The sequence below is a fragment of the Macrobrachium rosenbergii genome, chromosome 14 (genome assembly GCF_040412425.1).
Source record: "Macrobrachium rosenbergii isolate ZJJX-2024 chromosome 14, ASM4041242v1, whole genome shotgun sequence".
Taxonomy (NCBI): Eukaryota; Metazoa; Arthropoda; class Malacostraca; order Decapoda; family Palaemonidae; genus Macrobrachium; species Macrobrachium rosenbergii.
Window position 1 is genome coordinate 14,265,067 of NC_089754.1, and position 22,285 is coordinate 14,287,351.

General features: G+C 44.8%; 1 protein-coding gene across 2 annotated transcripts in view; it reads right to left on the minus strand.

The window, feature by feature from the left end:
* Positions 1 to 11,708, minus strand: part of LOC136845727 (uncharacterized) — a 288,481-nt gene extending 276,773 nt beyond the window's left edge. The window contains exon 1 of one of the 2 annotated variants that reach the window (XM_067115930.1): positions 11,562 to 11,708. The gene's annotated coding sequence lies outside the window, so the exon portion shown is untranslated. Of the gene's footprint in view, positions 1 to 11,443 lie in introns of both variants that reach the window. The other variant, XM_067115931.1, reaches the window with a different exon arrangement.
* Between the last annotated feature and the right edge of the window lie 10,577 nt (positions 11,709 to 22,285).

The window sequence follows — 22,285 nt, forward strand, 5'->3', positions numbered from 1 at the left end:
ATTTTTGAAAGTAGATTGTATTTTTCCTAACTATACAAACCTGAGTCCTTTACATTAGGAATTACTTACGGCGAAGCTGGACATGGCCGTTAAGCTCTTGAACATGATGGTTAGGCATTAACTACCAGCAGGTAGGCGGGAATACCTGCCTGCCAGATGTAAACATTCCAGTTTGCCTTTTGGTCCAGGTTCAGATTGAGGGGTGGCATGAAGCAGGCATAATATGTAATGTAAAGGACCTCAGGTTTGTATAGTTAGGAAAAATACAATTTACTTTCAAAAATTGTGATTTGTTCCGACACAATATACAAACCGTCAGTCCTTTACATTAGGAAGGCTCACTGGTTGGAGGAAGGAATCTGAGTGAGTCTCTTGAACTGACTGGAGTTCTGCACACCAGGGCTACTCCTCCTGGTCAAAAGAGCGAGGAGGAGTACCGTGCCTCTGACATATTGATTGGAGTGTAAGAACTGAAAGATCAAATGTTAGATACTGGACCTTTTCGCATGAGTGAGGAAACATAACTCATACGAAATAGGCTGGGAAGAATCTAGAGTCGGAAGCAGTAAGGAAAAGCTGAAAAATATAACGGGTGCTCGATGTGTAGTCTTACCGCATCAGCGCCAGATCCAGCAAGTATTGATTCGAGTCTTATTCTCATCCCGAAGGAGGGAAGTAGGAGGACGGGGAAAGAACAGGAAGAGAGGCCAGTCACTCTCGGTATCCATCTCACTTCCAGAACCAACACCTTAGGCGAGATGCTACTAGTCCTTTTGAAGGAGCTGGGTAAGAAAACACAACTTGTTGAGCAGCCACCACAGGGTCTAGGAAAAAAAGGTTCCAAGGGCCTTTGGGCAAGACCACAGGAAGACAAGAGCATGGTCAATGAGGCCACGTCTTGCTTCCAGACCAACAGAAACTTCCGGAATGCGAGGGATGGACCAAGCCATTGACTTTGTGAGCTCTCGGGTGGAAAGTACTGGTATCGTCATCGCCAGCTGCCGAGTACCTCCTTCGATTGCTTCACGAAGCCAGGAGAAAGATATTTCCTTAGACACTTCTTCCTTGGGAGAGATAGTACTAGCGAAAACAGTGACAACATCCAGGTTAGGAATGTTGAGCCTTTTCGGAAAGTACCACAGCTCCCTAATAGGACAAAGTAACGAATGATCTGGATCATCGACACAAAGTCCGAGGAGGAGGAGAATAAGAAGGACTCGAACCCGACACTAGATGCCGATGGATTCGGAGTCCACTGACAACATCCGAGAAGGAGTCGAGGTATTGATCCCCTTCACCTGTTCTTCCATCTTCTACGCCAAGGCCGGAGCAAGATGAGAGATGGTCCTAAGAGGGCACAGCTCTATCCTGAAAGTAATCCTAATATAAAGGACCCAGGGTTTGTATATTGTGTTGGAACAAATCACAATTTTTAAAAGTAAATTGTATTTTTCCTAACTATACAAACCCAAGGTCCTTTACATTATGAATACTTTCAGGCGTAGGCTGGAAATGGCTGTTGAACTTCAAACAAGGTGGTTAGGCAGTTAACTACCGTCCGGGAGGCGCGAGTACCGCCTGCCCAGATGTAAACATTCCAATTTGCCTTTTGGCCCAGGTATCAGATTGAGGGGTGGCATGAGGTGGGCATAAAATGTAAAGGACCTCGGGTTTGTATAGTTAGGAAAACTACAATTTGCTTTTAAAAATTGTGATTTGTTCAGACACAACATACAAACCCTCGATCCTTTACATTAGGAGGGAGGAATCTGAGTGAGTCTCCTGAACTGACTGGAGTTCACACCTAGTCTTCCCTTCCTGGTTGATAGAGCGAGAGAGGGGAAAACTGCCTCTGACAAAAAAATAAAAAATGATTGGGTTGTAAGAAACGCGGGATCAGTTGTCAGACTTCTGGGTCCCTTTGCATGAAAGAGGAAACGTCAGTTCAGGGAAAGTAGCATCTTAAGAACTTTGAGTCGGATGACATAAAGGCAATCATAAGCATTGGGTTTGTCTTAGTCATGGTCTCCCTCCCCCTCTTGCAAGGGGAAGGAGTGGGGTTGCTTCTATCAACCTGAACGGAAAATAGAACGGGAGCCCCCGTTCGGTGCTTACCTGCATCGACCGCCAGATCCAGCATGTAATGGCACGTCCGCTCCCTGCCCATGGGAAGAGAGCCAGGATGAGGAGAAAGAAGAGAGGCTAGTCACTCTACATTCATGCTCCCAATCACAACCGTACATCTTAGGTGAGATGCAACCTGTCCTGTTAGAGGAGCTGGGTAAGCTACACAGCTTGTTGAGCAGCCACCACAGGACCCAAGGAAAAAGTGTCCAAGGACTTGTGAGCAACATCCCGAAGGTAGAAGGAGGTGAAGGTAGTCTGTTGGGACCACAAACCTGCCTTCAGCACCTGCAAACCGACATGTTCTTCCGGAATGTGAGGGACGGACCAATGCTGTGGACTTCGTGAGCTATTGGACAAAGCGTACCAATGTCGTCTTCTCCTGCAGCAGAATACGCTCTCCTTATCGTCTCACAAAGCCAGGAGGAGATGGTGTTCTTGGACACTTCTTTCTTGGTCGAGCCAGTACTAACAAAGAGTTGTCGACACTCAGGTCAGAGACGTCGAGTCCTCTTCAGATAGCGCTGCAGCACTCTACCAGGACACAGTAGCATCTCGTCTGGTTCATTACCTACAAAGTCCTCTAGGGAGGGAATTGTGAAGGACTCAAACCGTGCATCAGGGACCAAAGGATTCTGAGTCTTCGCTACGAACTCCAGGACAAAATCGAGCATAACTGATCCCCATCCCCTCGAGTGTTTAACATCGAAGGAAAGTCTGTGTAGTTCGCCAACTCTCTTCGCCGATGCCAGGGCCACCAGAATCATCCTGAGATTTGGAGTGATCATCACTCGGCTGATCGCTCAGCGAATCAGACAGAACGGAGGAAAGGCGTAAACGTCGAGGTTGTCCCACAGGTGCTGGAACGCATCCTCCGCAGCGGCCCATGGGTACAGCACAACCGAGCAGAAGACCTGGAGTTTTCTGTTGTGCTGGGTGGCGAACAGGTCGATGGCTGGACGCACTCACAGGTCGAACAGCCTTTCCATCACTTCCGAGTGAAGGGACCATTCGGTTCCTATCACTTGATTCTGGTGGCTGAGCTTGTCTGCCACGACATTCCTCTTGCCTGGAATGTACCTGGCTGACAGCTCTACCGAGTGAGCCACAGCCCACTCGTGCACCTGCATTGTCAACTGGTGGAGCGGGAGGGACACTAGGCCCCCCGGCTTGTTGACGTATGCCACTACCGTGGTATTGTCACTCATCAGTACCACGGAGTGTCCCATCACTCGATCCCGGAACTCTTGGAGAGCCAGGAAGGGTGCCTTGAGTTCTAGGATGTTGATGTGAAGGTGCTTGTCGTCTCTGTGCCACACTCCTGAAGTCAGCAACTCTCCAGGTGTGTGCCCCATCCCTCGGTCGATGCATCTGAGAACAGCAGGGAAACTCCTATCAAGAGGTTCCTGTCGTCCATCCACCAGCGAAGGTCCTCCCTCACCTCCTCGGAAAGAGGAATGAGGAAAGACTGGGGGTCTCGGGACTGGGACCAATACTCCTTTAGTCTCCACTGTAGAGACTGCAGGTGAAGACACCCAAGAGGTACTAGCTTCTCCAGCGACGACAGGTGACCGATGACGACTTGCCATTGCCGGGCTGGCTGCTCCTGTCGTGACAGGAACAGCTGTGCTGCCTGCCTGAACCTGCCACCAAGTCTATCAGCATGCCCAGGTACTTTATCCTCTGCTTGGGGATGAGATCTGACTTCTCAAGGTTCACCAGGATCTCAAGAGCGCAGCAAAACTCGAGGAGCCGATCCCTGTCCTGTAGCAACTGTGAGCGGGAGCTCGCCAGGACCAGCCAGTCGTCGAGATACCTCAGTAGACATATCCCGTGCGAGTGGACCCAAGCTGACACAAGCAAGAAGACTCTCGTGAATACCTGGGAAGCGGTCGAGAGCCCGAAGCAAAGTGCCCTGAATTGGAAGACCGCCTCCCCAAGGACAAAGCAGAGGTACTTGCGAGAGGACGGATGAATGGGTATTTGGAAATACGCATCCTTCAAGTCCACCTTGAGCATGAAGTCGTTCTCCCTGATGAAAGCAAGCATGGATCTCACTGTTTCCATTGTGAACCGAGTCTGGCGAACGAATCGGTTCGAGGGAGACTGGTCTCCATCCCCCTGAGGCTTTCTCTACAAGAAAGATGCGGCTGTAAAAGCCTGGAGTCTGGTCCGACACGACTTCCACAGCACCCTTGCTCAGCATGGCTTGCACTTCTTGCTGTAGTGCGGTGTCCTTCAGAGCACCTTGGACGTACGTGCGGAGATGGACCGGAGAGTAGGTGAGGGGAGGCTGAGGCTCAAAGGGTGGTAGATATCCATCCCGAAGGACATCCACTATCCAGGTCTCAGCTCCGTGTCGCTGCCATGTTGGCCAATGGCTCGACAGGCACCCCACCATCTTCGGCAGCTTTTGGGGGATACGCCACCCCTAGCATTTCCCCTTCTTCTTCTTCCCCTTGCCCCCTTTACCAGATTGGAAAGTGGGCTGAAAGGGGTGGGAAGACCCGCTCTTTCTAGAGGAAGAAGAAGGCTGGGTGTTCCCATGGGACCCCTTCGAAGACTGGGACTTCTTAGGGGCCGAGGAAGTGCCAGCCTGGCCGCAGTGGAACGCGAAGACCCAGAGGTCCTGGCCACTGCCTGGTGGACAAGCCGGTCGCTGTCATTGGCCTGGCACTTGTCCACCGTGGCGTCTACCAACTCCCTAGGGAAGAGAGAGGCGGAACCCAGCAACGGTCCATTCTGCAGGGTCATACAGACCTGGAGAAGCAAGAGAGAACGGCGTCTCTCCGCTTCAGGACCAGGTTTGCCCACAGGTTTGCTGTCTGGTGGGAGAGGTAGGAGATGGCCCTACCCCCCGAAACTGGCACAGTCTCCCAAAGGCAGAGTCCTCCCCAGGCACGATAGCATCCGAGGAAGCAGCTACCTTTGATACTGTGAAGGATCACAGATCGAGCCAGGAGATTTCCTGGAAGGCCGCCATGGTGGTGGCTTCTACGACTGCGGCTTCTTGCTGAGAGAGGGAGATGCTCTCTGCAGTAAGCTGCTGCAACGTAAGACCCAGATCCAGACATACCAGGTCCGGGTCAACCTGTTTAGGCGGCAATGCCCTCTCTGATGGTGCGTAGAAGTGCTTCTGGCGAGGCAGAGGGGGGGGGGGGGAAGAAGCTTGTCCGAGCGGTTCGATCTAAGTGAATTGTCTTGCCCAAGCACAAGACCATTAACCTGGTCAAGGACCCCTTCGGCAAGCGTGGACCACGGCAGCCCCACCGAAGCCTTCGGTTCCTTCTTGGGTCCCCAGTAGGATTCGAGGCGCGATGGACGATCCACAGTTGAGGCCGTGGTCCCTTCCCCGAGGTCACTGTGCTGACGAATCAGCGCAATAACCTCAGCAAACGTCCTCTGTGTCTCGGGGGTGTCCGCATCCTGGGGAAGAGGACCCTCAAGTCCTTCCTGAGTGCGGTCCTCCCGATCTACTCTCCCTGCAGGAGGGAGAACCTCAGCAGACCCGTGATCTTTCCTGCACCACACGGGTGTAAGACCTGGTCGAGCCGAGGACCAAGCCAGGCACATATGACCCAGAGATAGAACTCTGGGGAGAAAACTCGCCAGAGTTCTTCCTGTGCAACTCGTGCCCCTTGGAAGGAGCCCAGGAGGTAGAGGGGACAGGTGAGGAGGATTGGGCGCTCCCACTGGCCTTGCTGGCAGAACCAACAGGGGCAGCAGGCCGGGAGCGGTCACCAACCCGCGGTGGTGACGGCAGCCCGGGTCGAGGAGAGTGCTTCCGCCTAGGCGGAGCAGTCTCCCAAGGAGAGCTGAGCGGCTCGCGTGAGTCGAGCCACGCTCGCCTCCCCCAAGCCAGGCTGGCCACAAAGACGCGGCCGGGGAGTGGGAGGAGTCAAGCGCGTGGCTGGCTGGCGCAAGCTTGCGCTGTCCTCTAGACATGCCCCAGTCTTCTTCGAGACCGTAGCCTCTCAGGAAGACAGCAGGGGACCTCTTCTCTGCTTCTCCAGGCATTCAGACCCGAGGGACCGAAGAACTTTCCCGGGAACCTGGCTTGGTACTCACGGAGGTACCAGCAGGAAGAGTCGGGGCACCTGCATGCCCGGACTCTTTCTCTCGCCCCACGCCAGGGTCTGTATGGCGAGAAGTTTCTCCTATATCAGCCTGGGGTACCCGGGTCTCCTTGGAAACCCGGTACTGGGTGACTCGCGCGCACGAGTGTCCCGGCGTGGACCCGCTGGCCTTAGAGGCAGGTTTCTTCGACACAGCAGGGAGTGCGGACCGTGGTCTGCACGCCCTGGCTCCTGATGCAACTGACCCGGGGCCATAGCAGCGGTTCCTGATCCGTGGATCGGGAAGAGCCAGCAAGAGATCCCACTGCCTTCCCTGTGGAAGGAGGCAGTCAGTTAAAGGTCTCAGTGCAAGACTTCTTTGGGGGGGGGGAGGAGAGGCAGGCTGCTTCTTCTTTGGCTGGGAAGCCTCAGAAGGAGAAGAGGAAGAAGAGGTAGCAGACGAAGACAAAGACGATGACACCTTTCTCCATCTCTTCTTTGACTTCTTCTTCGCCATCTTCCTCAGGATTGAAGTCAGGTCCCCAAACCATGCAGGAGCAGCCGGGGGGGCCACAGCAGCAGGCGCAAACCGGGCAGCGTAGGTGGTGCTCAGGCCAGCAGTTACCGGGGCAGGAACATCGGTGCGGCAGCCAGGAACATTCGGAGGAGGAACGAAGGCATGGGTGGCGCGCGGGCAGCCAGGCCAGGCCAGGCCAGGGTCAAAGGCATGGGGAGCGAGTCAGTAGTTAAGCTGGGCTGAGAGACAGGGAAGCGAGGAGCCGGAACCATAGTGCAATTGGGCCAGGGTCAGCAACAGGGGCAGGAACAGTCATATACGGCACCGTTGATGTCACCATGTAGGAAGGCCCAGGTGAGAGCGGGGCCAGGAACCCAGGAGGCAGTGGTACAGAATGGTGAGAGGCACGGGCAGCCAAAACCTGGGTGTCTAAGTGTGAAGCCACCGACACGGGCAGCTTGGAGAAAGCAGACATGGTAGCCGAGTGCGTTGTTACTGGAGCGCCAGACATATGAGATACCAGGCCCTCCAGTGACGGAACGCCAGGTAGACCCAGGTGTAACCAGGCCGAGGATAGGTCTGATACCTGGTCATCCACCCCGAAACCTGAGGAAATAGTCGGGTTAAACTGGGAAGTCTCTGCTCGCTCTGGGGTAAAAACTTCCCCCGCCAGCTTGAGAAGAGACCCCCGAGAGGATGTCCTGATCAACCGCCCCCCCATGCCCTTCCACACCCGATGAAACGAATGAGGAAGGGGAGGGGGGAGTCCTCACCCGAGGGAGAGGGAGCAAGCAGGGGAAGTTCACAGGGAGGGAGAAACAAACCTGACACATTAGCCACCACTGGAGTCGTCGGGGGAGTGTTACCCTTGGACGACTCCTTGGCTGGCTTCCGACGGTAGCGTCTCCTCCCTTCGAACCTCTTCCAGTGCTTGGGAGACCAGGAACAACACTCACTACAAGGAGCGTTGCGCGAACATACACGTCCCCTGCAAGATGGGCAAAGGGCATGTGGGTCCATGTTGACGCTAGACCAAAAGGTATCACATTTCTTGCCTCCTACCCCAGGACACACACATGCTGGGGATAGGAGGGTTTAGAAGGTTTATCAACATTCATACTGAAAACAAAAAAGGAATTTTCCCACCAAAAGGTTGAAAAAGGGCTGTCAGGCAGAGAGTGAAGAACAACGTCCACATTCCACGATGGCCGAAAGCAAATTGGAATGTTTACATCCGGGCAGGAGGTACTCCTGCCTCCCGGATTGTAGTTAACTGCCTAACCACCTTGTTTGAAGTTCAATGGCCATTTCCAGCCTACGCCTGAAAGTAATCGTAATGTAAAGGACCAAGGGTTTGTATATTGTGTCGGAACAAACCGAATGGGGTCAAACCGAGCCGCACCGAACCAAACTGAGCTGATCACGTGAATGGGATCTAGAGGGTGGTATGTGGCAGACTGGGAGGCAGGCAAGCCGAGCTGAGCCGATCGCATGAATACAATCGGAACTGAACAGGGCGGAACTCGTCTGCCGTGAACTGGCACTAGTTTCCCGAACTCTAAACTCCTTGAGGCCAAGGCCCCGGTTATTTTCGTTAACTCCAGCCACCTCCTTCGCTTTATAATTTATATTTTTCTTGGTTCACATCAAAACAAAAAATTTCTTCTCAATACATAACCTTCGGCCTAATAGCAGAGAAAAATAAGGACTTGTAAGGTAAGGCAATACCAGCTCCCCCTCCATAACTAATACTGCAAAATTGTAACCAGTAAACACCCCTAGTTTACCTTAGGTTGGTATTTTTACTTTTACCCTTATCATTTCCTGGTTTTGCATGAAAAAATCCAAAATGGTTTTTCATGCAAAATGGCTACTGGCTTTGGAAATGGCTGGCTGGAGTCTTCCGAAAAATTACCAAGGCCCCTAGAGAAGAAGGTTCAAAGGGGAATTCTGTGTCTGCTATCCTGCATACGCGAACCCTAAGGTTCACGACACATGGAGGAGACCTGGCCTAGCAACTGACGCAGCAGGCGGACAGTATCGAGACACCTGGCGTCTTGGCACCGAGAGACCTGGGTGTCTCGGCACTTTCTCTCATCCTGTGCCTCTCGTCAGGAGAGTGCTCATGATTCATGGGATTTGAGCAACCCACGAGACTCCCAAAAATCAGGAACGGCTGCTTTCGAGAGAAACTTGTCTCCCAGAAGAGTCCATCCCTTAGAAGTCCCACAGGACTCCTGAAGGGAATCTCTTCCCTGCATCCTCTGGTGTTCGAACCAATAGGATCAAGACACAAGGCTGGGAACCAGAATGAGCACTGGGAAGCAATTGGGGAGCGCTTATGGTGCTGGCAGGAAGAGTTGAGACACCTGGGTGCCTCGGCCCTTTATCTCGCACTACTCCTAAACTGGGCCGGGGAGAGTACTCTCCAGACCAAATCGGGATACTCGATATTCCACAGAATCTCGAGCACTCAGAGCAACTCACAAACGAGCGGCAGCAGCAGCCCCCGTCTTAGAGGCGGAATCTCTAGGACTGGGAACGGGATCGCAAACCGAGGTCTGCGCACCAGCAGCTCCCGAAACACAAAACCCAGGGGTATGCGAATCGGTTTCCTAACGTGAAGGTCAGGAAGAGCCAACGAGAGACCCACCTCGGGAAAGGAAGAGAAGAGGTAGCAGAAGACGAAATCAAAGATAAGTTGAAGAAGACAGCGACTACTCCCATAGGGCCACTTCCTTCACCTTCACTCCGACACCTTCTACAGGAGGGTGGACACGAAACATCGTAACCTACAGGCCAGCTAGGCAGGAACACAATGGAAGCGGCCCAGGAAACGACCACCAGGAGAAACAGCAGGCACGAACAGGACAGCCGATGCAGAAGCTACGGAGGTGGTTCAGAAGGCAGAAGCTACAGCAATGGCCAGGAATGTCACTCCCACAGGGCGACTTCCTTCACCTTCACTCCGACATCTTCTACAGGATGGCGGACATCGTAACCTCCAGGCCAGCTAGGCAGGAACACAATGGAAGCGGCCCAGGGAACGACCACCAGGAGAAGCAGCATGCACGATCAGGACAGCCAATGCAAGAGCTTCGGAAGCGGTTCAGAAGGCAGGAGCTACAGCATTGGCCAGGAACGTTACATGAGAGTCACCAGCAGCGACAGGAAAGATCAAGACGGATGCGGCAGGAGACCAGGAAGAGCCGCCTAGACACTGTCGTTGAGTTAACAGGAGCATAACACAGGGAACAGCAGGAGTAGATGGACCACAGATACAGCAGAGGCAGTGCCACAGCATACATGAAGGCCAGCAATGATGGCGATCGATCCACATTGGCAGGAACAATCGGAATGATCCTGATGTGGAACTATACCATTCCAACCAGGTACTGTGGTCGATCCTGAAGCAACACTGAATGAACATGGGGACTCCTTCATGCAAGATATCCCCTGAGATATCCAGCCAACTACTGCTAAGCCTGTGATGCTCACTGTCAACCTGAAAGAAAAAGCAAAAATGATTAGTAGAGGGAGACTCCTCTCGCTACAAGGGGAACTGCCCTACGCAGTGAGAGGAGGCCCCTTAGAAAAGGTCGCCCGACCACCCTCCCCTCCCGCGGTCTTCGCCCGACGAGCGAGCGCAGAGGGTGAAGGAGAGAAAGGAAGAACCTACAGGGAGAGAGAATGAAGGAGGGGAGGCCACCAAGGGCGCCGTGGAAGATGAACTTACCGACGACGCCTGCAACCTCCCTCCTACAACTCTCTAGGGCGCAGGCAGAGGAAACAACACTCAGCACAAGTAGGGAGGAAGTAGTCATGCCCTTGTGCATGGAGGGCAGGAGCCCAAGAAGGGAAGAGAATTCTTACATCCCAATCAATGTAGGGGAGCGAAGATATTACGTCCCAATCTAATATCTCCGAACGTACAGGGGAACGCCTTCAATATCTAAATAAAAGGCTACTGGAGGAGAAGCACTTACCACTCGGTTACGCCCTTGGCCATCAAACCCAAGACACAGATGCAGGGGAGTGACAGCTTGTGCAAGGCTATCACAAACCGAGGGTTTGTTTTGATAAATATCAAACACACGCAATATATATACAAAAATACATGAAGACCCCACCGGGATATTAAAGAGCTTAACGACAGTCAGACAAAGAGATCCGATAACACGTCTGCAACGCATGACGGCTGAAAGCAAACTGGAATGTTTCCATCCTGGGCAGGGAGGTATTTCCGCCTACCTAGCAGTAGTTACTGCCTAACCACCTTGTTCAAGAGTTAATGGCCATGTCCAGCTTTGCTGTAATTCCTAACGTAAAGGACCGATGATCTGTATATCGTGTCGGAACAAACAATCGTTAGAGAAGGTGGAAAGTCAGTCGGAAGAAAGAATATGAACGGATGTACAGTAAAAGAAATGAAAGAGGTTGCGGCTAAGAGCCGAGGGGACGCTGCAAAGAGCCTTAAGTAATGCCCACAATGCACCATGTGCGGTGCACTGACGGCACCACCACGGTACGGGGACGGGAGTCTAACCGAGGATAGGCCTAACCAGGTTGAATGAGATGACAGACGTGGCCGTTCTGTTTCTGGTCAGAGACTGACGACCAACGTCCTGCTTTTGTCACGGGGGTTAATTCTTACCACTGCTCACCTTAGCCTTGCTGTCGCTCCTGTGACAGACACTAATGGGATTTGGCTCGCCGCGGGAACCTAACCACAAGTAGCCTAGCCTACGGAAGCATAGTCAGTCTAGGCTGACCCTGTTAGTAGATACGGAGGCGGTAAAGCTGATAGACAGTCAGCGCATAATCATAAGGTCCTCCTTAATAACAGAACTTTTAGTCTGCCTTACCTGAAACAAAGATTAACGAGCGAGGCGTTTATGAATTTGATTCACAAGACGCAGGTTTGTAGCGGTGCTCTTGTTGTCTTCATTGGTAGCGGACCGTTCACTGTAGTATAACTGCCTGACATTCTTCTTCTTGAAATAAGCCAAGTGGCTGCTGATGATAACTACACCAACTTAAGAAACCTTGGTGATATTCTGCTACATATAAGTGATAATCCAATTCTAATTAATGATAAAGTATGGTACTTGGGTATATTACCGCTCATTACTCAAATCAATATCATTATATTGTAAAGGTTACTGATCATCATCTCAGAAATGCTGCCTTTATTAGAAAAAAATATCTTGGTGAGTATTCAGTAAAAAAATGAGATTGTGGCACAAAAAGAGTAGACTTTGTCACAGATTGTTATTCTGGATGAAAGTTTACTTCATACGCTGTATAAATTTTAGAATATCTCTTTTTACAGCTAAGTCTGGGGGTCTCGTAGTGCGCTTTCGGTTGAGTGGGACTTGAAAAAGTGAGCAAACCGTAATACCAGCCTTAAAGGTAGTTCTATCACTGGAGGAAATTTTACACTTACATTTGTTGACTCGAACAGTCTACCGGCTAAAATTTGGATATTGGTGAGTGACTGGTTATAAATATCTCTCTTTGGTCAAAAAGTTTTTTGTTTGTGAACTCTTTGCCTGTATTTGTACTCCACTTTGCATATCTAAGTCACCATGAAGAGCTAGAGGCGGCTCACCACTTTTAATTTAGGAGACTTTAGAGACGATTTAAAAAACCCAGTGCTTTTACTGAGTCACTCGTTATGAACTGGATTCAGACTTTTAAAGTTGTATCTGACGCAGAATATCCATATTCTAGAACAGAGAGGGCAGTTACTTTTTATAGTAATGTCAGTGTTGCTCTGTCAGCGGCCCAATTTGTATAAGATAAATTTAATTTTTTGTATTAAATATAATGCATTTTTACATTTGGCTTTTATATTGCCTGAATGAGACTTCCAGCTCAGGTGTATGAGATAATTTTTTGTATCAAATATAATGCATTTTTACATTTGGCTTTTATATTGCCTGAATGTAACTTCCAGCGCAGATGTAGCCTATCAAAGGTGATGATCTTTGAGGCCATCTCTTCGTTATTTTGCCACTTCACACATAATCAATCAGGGTCATGCGTCTGTTTTAACTATAGCATTGTTGATGGTACGCTCGGCATGTTTCATGCTGAGTAACATATGGCAAAATCGTCCATGTAAATATTATTTGATATTCTTATTGGTAGTTGACTTCTTGTAGTGCGTGCTCCGTAATGTTTAAAAAAAATACAGAAAACGGTTCCTTTTAAACATTAAGGAACACATCCATAATTACTGATATCATTTACTGCCAGTGTGAAGAGCTTTACAGCAACCACTTGCCTTTGGAGCTCCATTTTAAATGGGACAGTCTTAAAATAAATATAATTTCATACTTGAAATGTACGGTTTGTCAGAAAGTTTACGATAAATCTTGGCAAATGGCCAAATACATTCTTCATGTATAATGTTTTTTTAATATTAAGTATTTCCATGTGGTATAAATTTTTCGTGTAACGAAGAAAATAGCAATTGGTATTTGTTTGCACTCACATCCTCTACGTGTGTGATCTCCCAGATGAGATAGTGAATCCTCAGTGGATCTAATGTCATGTGTTCCAAAGCAGGTAAACGTCAATATCTTATTTTTATGGATGGGCTGTACGGATCGTGAATCTACCTTTTCTCCAGTAAATTGCACAAGGAACTTGTTAGGGAAATTGGTCTATAACTGTCTACATCACTTGGGCCTTTTCCTAATTTGGAGATGGAATCATCATGGAATTACGCCATTCTCCGAAAAAAATCTGAGCCACAAATGACTATTAAACTGTAAAATGTATAATTTAGCTAATAGTGCTAGATAATATTTTATCTCTCCAAAACAAATGTTATATCTCCCCGTTAGAAATGGCAGAATCTAATTCTCCTACACTGAACTTTGTTTTAATATATACTTGTCACTTCAAAATTTAGTTGGGTTGATTCAGATATAGTTTTATTTTACAAAGTTCATGTAGGTTCTTGTTGTTGCTTGTCTGCAAAATTTTCTCTCAGTATGTTACTTATTTCTAGGGATCAAGAACCTTGTTTCCCTGTTTTTAATACAGCATATCATGGTGAAATTTTGGTAATGTCCCCTTTTATTTTCCTCAAATTTTGCCATGCTTTTCTTTTAGCAGTATTGCTGGAGACTTCCGATTCGTACTGTCTTTATCCTTGTATAACTTCTCAGAGATCTGCGGAGAGATTATTGTATACTTCTTTCAGTTTATAAATATATATTAAATATGTAAAAACTTTTAGAAAATTTTCTTCTAGTGAAGGTTGTGATTTCTCAGTTTTTTTACGCTGTTTAGATTGCCTAACCATCTTCCAGCTGATTATTTTTGTTTGATTAATTCTGAGAGAGTATCAGAACACCACAGTACTTTGTTTGTTATGATATGATTTGTAGTAGGGCGCGGCTATATCTGCGCCATTTTTGATAAATTTTGTAATATAATTATTGGATTCACTGTGGTGTCTTAAATATTCAGTGGAGGGATTTGTCATGCGCGTAATAGGTATATTTCCTAGTCAACTTTATGAATATTGTAATGATGAAAATATTTAGTAAGATTATTTTGTCAAAGTAAAATCAAGACTGGAAAATTATCACTAGCGGTAGGCCTATGTCTCCACACGTGCTCCATTTAAAGCTATCTCATACCTAAGGTCAAGCAAAGTGACATCCACTGATGAAAATGTCCCCTGTGCTTTTGAAAAATATGTATTTGTTTAGTTGTCACTGGGACAGCACAGATTACTTGAATCCACAACATTTTCTGCAAGACCTGCTGATATAAAACTGATACCCAAGTGGGGTCATGGACATTAAAACTGCCAGCTATTAAAAGGGCTCCTTGGATTACTCATGAATAGGCTACTTGTAAATTATTTGTTCTGATTTTTATTTGGTTGGTTACATAAGTCGCAGATGACATACGCATTCCTTCCCATTTGTAACATGATTGCACACAAATGTGAATTAGTATTATTCAAGTTTAATTTAACTGCCTTGAAGGCTGATGAAAAACAGTCACGTAACTTAATGGTGAGAATAAAATAAGACCCATTTTCTTGAGTGTAAGTATTTATATATTTCTAAGGATACACGGAAAATCTTTACGCTTTACGAGGACTGCTGCCTCGTCGTCACAGGGAATATAACTAAATAAAACTTTCTACACGAACAGAAATTTACTTTAAGTTGCATTCCCTCTGACGGTTTTCAATGCATCTTCAGCAGTATATCAAGAAATAGTCTTCTTTTATCCTCAAATTATTTTTATTTTATATGTATATATATATATATATATATATATATAAAGGCAATGCCACGAAGGAAAGAGAAATGACGGAGTGGTGCTGGGCCTTTCGACTTATCGTCTGCTAAGTGAAGGACTCTAAGTCGAAAGGGCTAGCACCACTCGTCGTTTCTTACCTTCTATATATATATATATATATATATATATATATATATATATATATATATATATATATATATATATATATATATCTAGCATACTATGTATATATATATATATATATATATATATATATATATATATATATATATATATATATATATATATATATATATATATATATTGTATATATATATATATATATATATATATATATATATATATATATATATATATATATATATATATATATATATATATATATATATATATATATTGCAGTTGTTGAGTTGCCATCTTGTTGTTATGCTTTAGCAATAAAACATTTGTCTATCGATGGTACTGGTTTGTTTGCATGTATCCAAATGGGGAGACTGCATGTTTTTCTTTATATCAAATGGGCATCACACATGCATACTATTTCATTTGTTTGTTTCACCTGTTTATTTCTATATTTTATGAAGTTTCTTATAAGTTTCTTATCGTGTTTATCAGGATGTCTTTTGTTATATTCTTGTTTTTATTGTTGTTCAAGCAAGCATGGGTCATCATATGTAGGCTATCTGTCCCTTCTTTTTCCTATGAATTTCTGTTTTCATAAGGAATGACGATGGATTACATCTCTTACATAGTCATTTTGATCTGTGGCCTCTTATTCTTTTGTTATGTCTTAATTTTGCGGTGGGACCTCTACTGATTGGTTTGTTATTTGAGATACTGATTTATTCATTTTGCTTTTTATTGATATCAGGTATCTTTTTGTACTTCTTCATTGCAGGGCAATATGAATTTTCCTGTACCTTATCCATTTGGTCATGTTCTATTATTTTAACTTTTGAGTTATCTATAGAATGCATTGTAAGGTAACTCTCAGACTGATTTTTAGTAGTTGCTTTGACCATCATATTGGTTTTTGTCTAAATGTCATTTCTGCTGTTGAATGTCTATTTAGCTTAATTTTAGCAGGCAGCCTCCAAGTCTCAGTGACGATTTTGTTTTTTCCTTTCTAGTATTAAGAACTTTTACCAATTTCTGTTTCCAAACGGAGAATCAAGTGGGCCAAGTTTGGATCCGATCTGACTTTAGTTTTCTTGTTCTTTTTCTTACCTCAAAAGGGTTAGTGTAATGTTATTTCAATCTCTGTTTGTTAACCGAAAGAATCTAAAGGGTGAAAAACGGCATGCCAGAGGTTAAAGGCTGTGGATTTATATTCACTAAGCATAAATGAGTTCCCTTCACCCATGGGGAGGAGTAGTATTGCTACCTTGGAAAAGACTGCTCCCTGGGAGACCCAGCTGAATATAAACCGTACCCTTAGTGCTTGAAGAGTCATCAGTCTGTCGAGAATGGACCCAGTACTGAGAGCAAGTTTTGACATTGGTTTCTTTTTACTCAGCCACATTAGGTACTCTAGTTTTACAGGTAGAGAGTCATGCCATCCAACTGCACTTTCCATCTAAGTTTCACTAGCAGAATTTTTCCCTAATCCACGTGATTTTGGAGCCTTCATCATAAAGTCTGTTTTGATAGAAGGAAAGAAAAATAAAGCTGTTACTGAAAGGAAAATTGTCAGATCAGCAGCTAAGGGCAAGGCTTCCAGTACTTTAATGTCTTATGTCATCAGAGCATGAAGACATTACCTCTCAGCTGCCATCCTCTAAAGCCCCCAGCGATGGAACGGGTCAAAGATCTGGGGGAATAGAACAGTTTTCATTAGGTAATATATTACGGATGGGTCCAAATCTCCCTCAGGCATGGTATTTGCAGCCATATCACCCTACAAGACATACTGGTTTCCTTTGCCTTACAATGCTTCCATTTTCAAAGCAGAATTGTGAGCAATTGGATCAGCGACTAAAATTATTAGATATGCCATCACAGAAATTTTCAGCACTGGCAATGCTATAAGATACCTACAAAATTATAATCCACAAAATACCTTTGCATACTAAATTAAGTTTTCACTTCACAAACTATATGAAGATAGTGAAAATGTAAAAACATGCTGGATTCCTGTCTATGTAGGTGCTAAATAAAATGGAGAATATCACAAAACAGCCAATTGCTACTACTACTATGACAAGATCTATAGATATTTCTAATAGTAACTGCATACCATATCTAAAACTCATTATAATCAATAAATGGCAATATTGCATGTGGAATAATGAACCTGATTGCCAAAACTTAAAACAAATCAAACCCAATGTTGGAATATGGAATTCATCATATCAAACGGAATGAGAGACAGTTCTAAATAATCTTAGAATCTCATTTAACCCGAAGATATTTCATGAATAATGTACATGATCCAATAGTGTACAGAGTATAGAGTAACACTAACAATTAAACAATTTTTGTGCGAATGTCCAAAATATTATTGACAACGAAATGTAAAGTTTTGGAAACAAATCTGTTGAGGAAATTTTGTTAGAATCTTCATTTTAAATTAACCCAATTATAAAACTTTTTGAAAGGAGTAATTTGATAAATGAAATATCAATTTTATTATTAATACAGCCCAATCCTTTGGGCCAGCCCCCTGAGTAATAAATAAATTAGCTCAATGTTTTGGTTAAAGTACAGTACTGTATACTGTATACCATATTTCATGGCACATAAGACCACCTCCCCCAGTTTCAGAAGGGAATACAGTACTAAAAATAAAAAAACCTTTTACACACAATTCGATCTTGATCTGGTCACACAACAGAAAATGAAAAAGAACTTACCCGGTTGAAAGCTTCTGAAGCAGAGTGTATCTGCTTTGTTACGTGTAAATGCCCATGGTTGCCACTGCTGCAAACCAGATGTAGTTAGATATGTGAAGCAACCACATGGTTGATGGATAGTCTCCCAGTGATTTGGCTTCATTCTGTGAAGGACTGGTTAACCTCCAAGATTGTTTCAGATTGGCTCCATAACCACTTTTGTAAAGAAATTATTCATCATCAGACACAGGACCTTGGCACTGCTATACATCGGGTGAGGGTTTTGTTCCCTTAGACATATGCCTGCGCATCCTACCACAATCTACATGTTATTGCCTCCTAATATGACTGCACTCGTACAATCAATGGACCAAGGTATTGCTGTTGCAACAAAACAGCTATACCAGAGTAAGTTCCACGAGGAGGTGATGGTGGTGTTCAAGGATGACCAGGAGAAGGAACAAGGACTGGATATATGGGGGAAACAGATTCTGGAAAATCTTCAAAAGTATTTGCTGAAGTTTGCCATCTACAATGTCACAGATGCGTAGAAGGACATCACCTGCAGACCTTGGCACATGCTTGGAACCATATCATGAGGGGGTAAGATGGCCTGAGTGACTTATGGGGTTTCGACGTCGACGAAATTCATGTCCAACTTTTGAAGGGAGAAAAACGTTCCTGAGGATGACATACAAGAGTGGCTGGATAACGAAGGTAATGATCCTGGCTTCCAGCTGATGTCCAACAGTGAGATAGTTGCTGCAGTTGCCACGGGTGAGATGGAGATGGAAGCCCAAAGATGATGATGGCAACACTGGCAACAAATCTCATGCACACCAAACCCAAATCTCCAAGAAAATGCAGAGGATCTTGGATGATTTCATTGAGCTTTGCACTTGGCATTGGCTGAAGAAGTTCGAGAAATTCTGGGGCCGGTGACTTTCAAGCAGAATCGTCATTCTTTTCATCGAAGTACACTCGACATCATCTACAGAACCCCAACCGCCATGCATCCAAGCCTATCACCATCCATTTAGGTACCATGGCTGTTCAGCTCAGAAACACAAGCAAACACTTTGGCGATCTTTGTTGACATGCAAGTTTCTTCAAGAAAGGAATCTGTTGTGTATCTGCTGCCTCTTTAAGACCCCCTAGGCATCTCAAAGCCTCTTCCACCCAGTTTGCCACTTCATGACCTCAGCAAGGAACAGAAGACAGTGGTATCAGAGGTGGGAAAGGACTTGTAAACCCTTCTCACAAGTCTAGCATTGCTCACAGGCAAAAGAGAGAGAGAGTGAGAGAGAGAGAGAGAGAGAGGGACACTACTTCTAAGAGGCAAAACAGGAAAAAATAAGTACATACTTGCCACTTTACATCCATATAGTACGTTAGCATACTACAGTATACATACACAGACGTACAGGATGTGTTGTTTATAAGCATATAATGTATGTATGTCTTGTTACAAACTAGAAGAAAAAAGTAGGACCTTATGGTTTTACATTCATTCAGAACTATAAAGTCTATTCTGTGTTGTTTATAAGCATATCTAGTGCATACAGTACTGCTCAGTGACAAGGCAGAAGCAAAGGTATGAAGTTACCACGTTACATATGTGAGTTATAGAGGGATGAATGAATTTTTACTTAGCATTTCCCAACGTTCTGAGAGAGAGAGAGAGAGTGTTTTAGTTTGCTGTTTGAGATGGTTTTGTAAAGTAACGTAAGTTTTGAGTGAGAGAGAGAGAGAGAGAGAGAGAGAGAGAGATTGTCGTTAGTGAGTGTTTCGGTTGTTGGAAGAGGATAAGGGTCGTTAGTTGGAGTTTGTTTATGGCGCTGTCTGTCTGTGAAAATGTGAAGGAGATTTCGGTTTTGGGGGAGTCTTGAGTTGAGGTTCAACCTTGAAAGTGGACGGTCAGTTCGTCTGAGTTTTGGATACCGGTTACCGACATTGATGGTGCATGTGTCTCTTTCTTTTTGCTCGTTTGTTGGTTGAGAGTTTGTTTTCAGTTTTGTTTGTGTGGTTTTGTGTGCTGTGTTGGCGACCGTGGACACCTTAATCCATCTCCCAGCAACCGAGGATCAGGGTGAGTGTTGTGTGTGGTTATATGTTCTATGTATCTGTGTTGTGTGTTGTTTTCGTGTTTTTGAATTCCGCCACAGAGTGTTTTACCCCCCATATATAAAAGTTTTCAATATCTGGCAGGGCCTTGGATGTATTAATTCAGATAAACAAGGAATTGTTGCATTTTTGTCTGTGTATGTGAACATTCATCTACACATATGCATCACTTTGAGGTAAATGCAGAGAGAGAGAGAGAGGAAAAAGAGAGAGAGAGAGAGAGAGAGAGAGAGAGAGAGAGAGAGGAGGGCAAATAAACACAGAAAGTGTGTTACTATGGTAGTTGTCAGGGATATTCAATTAACAAATAATTTCTTTCATTCTGTTGGACGAGGGATAGACACAACCACTGTACAATACATTTATTATACAAAATTCTCATGTAAAATTAAGAGTAGGGAAAATATTGTGAGAGAAAAAAATATTGAGAGAGAGAGAGAGGGGGAGGGGGGCAAGTAAACACAATAGAAAGTATGTTACTGTGGTTAGTTGTCAGGGATATTCAATTAACAAATAATTTCTTTCATTATGTTTGATGAGGGATAGACACCACTGTACAATACATTTATTACACAAAATTCTCATGTAAAATTATGATTACTTTTCACCACATAACCAAATTACATACATAAATCACTTTTAAACAGATTACATTACCACCCTGGGTCAAAACCTTCAATCCTCAAATCACTGTACATTAGTAATCACAACTTCGCTTAACCTAAACTCTTTACACAAAGTTAAATAAAAAAAATGCTTAACAGCTGGATGATAACTGTTTAGCATGCTGTTTCAATAAATAGTAAGCCAGTGGTATATCTTTAGCAGCAAAATATTTCCTAATTCAGGCACCTCTGGTTATTTACAGCTAGCAATGGTGCTACTGAAGCACACCAAGCCATTATCTTGGAATCACACAATGGGCAAGCTGCCAAAAAGGAAACATCTTACTTACAATTTGAAATGACACACCCCATTTAAATTTTGAAAAGACACATTACACTTACAATTTAAATTTCATAACATTTGTCACGAAAATACCACCCATTACAAGATCACAACCTTAACAATATTATTAAAACTTCTTTTACTTACTGCACACAGTAGACCGGGTGGGTTAGTTAACCAGGACACACACTTCCCAAAAACAAAAGTCTCTTAGTACTGTTCCCTTATCAAGGACCTCCTAGTCCACAAACAGGAGAAGCAACTCACTACTTTGTACCTAACACTATCTGTTGTATAGATTATAAATACTTCCCTTACAGTAGTTTCAGTGAGTTTATGTCTGGTGTTCAGTACATTGTGTGTGTATCAATGTATGGATTTAAACACTCTTCTTACTACTGTCAGAGGTGGGGGAGCACAGGGTATGTTTGGTTTAAGATGTCATTTATCATTAATAAATCTATGAAAAATAATGGCGGACAAAATGACATGTCAGGATACACTGTGACATTTTAGAAGGATATCTCTCAAGCAACTGGCAAGTTCAAAAATGTGGCAACCCTTTGGTCCTATGGGTGCCAGTTAAGGGGATTTTACTGTGCTATCAGTACTAATAATAAAATTTTAGTAAATCTTGGTAATATTAAAGAGTCTGGCTAAATACTAGTACTGTACTGGTAATCTGTGGCTTCTTGGTTACAATCAGCCTACCAGGTAGTACCTCTATTTTGCATATAAGACCCTGACGATGTATATTGAGCCATTTGGAAGAAAAAAGGTGGTCTTTTTGATGTCAAATACTGTATTCACTTTTCTTGGGAGGATATTCCATAAAATTCATTTTCATTGCCAGTTTTGTCAACTTGAGAATGTTGTCTTACATAAAAGACACTGTGTTTTCATCCAAGACTCCAATCCACCAAGATGGTCATACCTAGTGTCCATCCCGGGATAACTTTCTAGATTTACAGTGTACCTCAGTGTCTTATGGGTTGCAAGTCTGTTAGTCTTTGAAGAAGGCAAGGTTTGACATTACAGTTTTCCCTTGCTCAGCTTAGTAAAATACTAAAGTTCTACAGGCAGAGAGGTTTGCTGTCCTACTCCACCCTACCTACCACATGTGCTCTAATTCATGAATAAATATGCAATTATATTGTCAAGAAAGGGTCCACCCTAACAGAAGAGAAAACAGAGCATGAAAAGCTAATTTACCATAGTTTAGTTAGTTAGTTATAAATGATTTGTTTAACCAGACCTCTGCAATCACTTTGGGTCAATTCACACCTACGTAGTTGCTCCCTGAAACCCCTATGACAACATGCTATGAGTATGGAGGAGAATATTTTGGTTGTGAGATTACTAAGGCTACAAAGGGGTAATGAAAATCCTGA